The sequence below is a fragment of the Uloborus diversus genome, chromosome 1 (assembly GCF_026930045.1).
Source record: "Uloborus diversus isolate 005 chromosome 1, Udiv.v.3.1, whole genome shotgun sequence".
Lineage (NCBI taxonomy): Eukaryota > Metazoa > Arthropoda > Arachnida > Araneae > Uloboridae > Uloborus > Uloborus diversus.
Genome location: NC_072731.1, coordinates 208,831,717 through 208,835,822, shown reverse-complemented (window position 1 = coordinate 208,835,822; position 4,106 = coordinate 208,831,717).

The following is a 4,106-nucleotide window of genomic DNA, read 5'->3' as shown; positions in this document are numbered from 1 at the left end:
GATTTAAAATTTTTAACTGTTGCCATCTTATGTTTGTTAACAAATAAAATATTTGTAATTAATTCAAGCAAGGCTTTTAAAATAACTTTCAATTTTCGCTCTTTGCTTTGCTTTTGCAATAATTCAGACATTGGAATAGTCGTCAAGTTTTTGCATGTGTAATTTTGTTTTTGTTGGGAATATTGCTTCCTCGTCAAGCATGGGGAGGGATCAGAAAAAAAAAAAGAAAAATATAGAAGAAAGTTTCGTGATGGCCACAACATACTAGTTTTCCATTGTGAGTGCCCTATCTCAAGAAGTAATGCTACGTTCTGGATGAAATTTGGAATAAATGTGAATCTATTTGTAAATAGGCGTTGTTTCAATTTTGGCGCCAATCGCTCCAATCAGCCCCCATGGGGGGCTGATTTTTACTTTCTTCTATATCTAATATATAGAAGAAAGTATTGGATTCGTGCAAATTTTCGAATTTCGAATTTTAACGGATTCGAACATTTTGAGGTGTGCTGAGTCCATTTCGACTATTTTTGGAAAATGTCTGTCTGTCTGTGTGTATGTGTGTGTGTATGTGTGTCACGTCTGTGTGTGACCAGTTTTTTGTGGCCGCTCTACAGCAAAAACTACCGCATGAAATCGAACGAAATTTGATACACATATGTGCCCCTATGTGAACTTGTGCCCATTGGTTTTTGGCGCGAATTCCTCCAAGGGGGGTGGAGCAATGGGACGTTTTTTGAGTTTTGCGTGACTGCTATTCCCCAGGAAGTAATTGGCGGAATCAGACAAAATTTGGTCCATATGTTGTCCCTAACAAGTACAGATCCTGATTCAATTTTGGTGTCAATAGCTCAAACGGTGGTTGAGCTATAGAACGTTTTTTGCCGTCAATTGTGACTGCTGTATCTCAATAAATAATGAACGTAATCAAACAAAAATTTATCGACAAGTAGCCCTTAGAGGGTATAAGAAATGATTCTATTTTGGTGTCAACAGCTAAAAAGGGGGTGGCGCAATCGAACGTTCTTTTTTTTCCATTGTGAGTGCCCTATCTCAAGAAGTAATGCTACGTTCTGGATGAAATTTGGAATAAATATGAATCCATTTGTAAACAGGCGTTGGTTTAATTTTGGCGCCAATCGCTCCATGGGGGGCTGATTTTTTTACTTTCTTCTATATCTAATATATAGAAGAAAGTATTGGACTCGTGCAAATTTTCGAATTTCGAATTTTGACGGATTCGTACGTTTTGAGGTGTGCTGAGTCCATTTCGACCATTTTTGGAAAATGTCTGTCTGTCTGTGTGTGTGTGTGTATGTATGTGTGTGTGTATGTATGTATGTGTGTCACGTCTGTGTGTGACCAGTTTTTTGTGGCCGCTCTACAACAAAAACTACCGCATGAAATCGAACGAAATTTTGTACACATATGTGCCCCTATGTGAACTTGTGCCCATTAGTTTTTGGCGCGAATTCCTCCAAGGGGGGTGGAGCAATGGGACGTTTTTCGAGTTACGCGTGCTTGCTATTCCTCAGGAAGTAACTGGCGGAATCAAACAAAATTTGGTCCGTATGTTGGTATTAACAGGAACAGGTGCTGATTCAATTTTGGTGTCAATAACTCAAACGGGGGTTGAGCTATAGAACGTTTTTTGTCGTCAATTGTGACTGCTGTATCTCAAGAAATAATGAACGGAATGAAAGAAAAATTTATCGGCAAGTAGCCCTTAGTGGGTATAAGAACTGATTTTATTTTTGTGTCAACAGCTAAAAAGAGGGTAGCGCAATCACCCGTTCTTTTTTTCCATTTTGAGTGCCCTATCTCAAGAAGTAATGCTACGTTCTGGTTGAAATTTGGAATATATGTGAATCCATATGTAAACAGGCTCTGGTTTAATTTTGACGCCGATCGCTCCAAGAGGTGTTGATTTTTTTTTTTTTTTTTTTTTTTTTTTTTTGCGAATAAAAATATTTTTATTAATGCAACAATAAGAAAGATAAATCGTAATAGATTGTCGTCTGCGTATTTCTCGTGATTTTAATTGTATGGAAATGATAGGAAATATTATCTCAATGATTTAAAATTTTTAACTGTTGCCATCTTATGTTTGTTAACAAATAAAATATTTGTAATTAATTCAAGCAAGGCTTTTAAAATAACTTTCAATTTTCGCTCTTTGCTTTGCTTTTGCAATAATTCAGACATTGGGATGGTCGTCAAGTTTTTGCATGTGTAATTTTGTTTTTGTTAGGAATATTGCTTCCTCGTCAAGCATGGGGAGGGATCAGAAAAAGGAAAAATATAGAAGAAAGTTTCATGATGGCCACAACATACTAGTTTTATTTGTGTGAATAAAAATAGCTTTTTAATTGCAACAATAAGAAAGATAAATCGTAACAGACTGTCGTCCGCGTTCAGCTCGTGCTTTTAATTGCATTTAAATAATCCGAAATATTATCTCAATGATTTAAAATTTTTAACTGTTGCCATCTTGTGTCTGTTAACAGATAAATGTTTGTAATTATTTTAAGCAAGGCTTTTAAAATAATTTTCAATTTTCATTCTTTGCTTTGCTTTTGAGATAAATCAGGAATTGGGATGGTCATCAAGTTTTGGCATGTGTAATTTTGTTTTCGTTGGGAATATTGCTTCCTCGTTAAGCATGGGGAGGGATCAGAATTATAAGAAAGATATAGAAGAAAGTTTCGTGATGGCCACAACATACTAGTTACTTTCTTCTATATCTAATATATAGAAGAAAGTATTGGATTCGTGCAAATTTCCGAATTTCGAATTTTGACGGATTCGAACGTTTTGAGGTGTGCTGAGTCCATTTCGACCATTTTTGGAAAATGTCTGTCTGTCTGTGTGTGTGTGTATGTATGTATGTGTGTATGTATGTATGTATGTGTGTATGTATGTGTGTCACGTCTGTGTGTGACCAGTTTTTTGTGGCCGCTCTACAACAAAAACTACCGCATGAAATCGAACGAAATTTAGTACACATATGTGCCCCTATGTGAACTTGTGCCCATTAGTTTTTGGCGCGAATTCCTCCAAAGGGGGTGGAGCAATGAGACGTTTTTCGAGTTACGCGTGCTTGCTATTCCTCAGGAAGTTACTGGCGGAATCAAACAAAATTTAGTCCATATGTTGGTATTAACAGGAACAGGTGCTGATTCAATTTTGGTGTCAATAACTCAAACGGGGGTTGAGCTATAGAACGTTTTTTGTCGTCAATTTTGACTGCTGTATCTCAAGAAATAATGAACGGAATGAAAGAAAAATTTATCGGCAAGTAGCCCTTAGTGGGTATAAGAACTGATTTTATTTTTGTGTCAACAGCTAAAAAGGGGGTAGCGCAATCACCCGTTCTTTTTTTCCATTTTGAGTGCCCTATCTCAAGAAGTAATGCTACGTTCTGGTTGAAATTTGGAATATATGTGAATCCATATGTAAACAGGCTTTGGTTCTATTTTGACGCCGATCGCTCCAAGAGGTGTTGATTTTTTTTTTTTTTTTTTTTTGCGAATAAAAATATTTTTATTAATGCAACAATAAGAAAGATAAATCGTAATAGATTGTCGTCTGCGTATTTCTCGTGATTTTAATTGTATGGAAATGATAGGAAATATTATCTCAATGATTTAAAATTTTTAACTGTTGCCATCTTATGTTTGTTAACAAATAAAATATTTGTAATTCATTCAAGCAAGGCTTTTAAAATAACGTTCAATTTTCGCTCTTTGCTTTGCTTTTGCAATAATTCAGACATTGGGTCAAGTTTTTGCATGTGTAATTTTGTTTTTGTTGGGAATATTGCTTCCTCGTCAAGCATGGGGAGGGATCAGAAAAAAAAAAGAAAAAGAAAAATATAGAAGAAAGTTTCGTGATGGCCACAACATACTAGTTTTTTTGTGTAAAGAAAAATAGCTTTATAAATGCAACAATAAGAAAGATAAATTGTAATACTGTCGTCTGCTTATTTCACGTGATTTTAATTTTTGGGAAATAATCGGAAATGTTATCACAATGATTTAAAATTAATAACTGTTGACATTTTATGTTTGTTAACAAATAAAACATCTAATTAATTCAAGCAAGGCTTT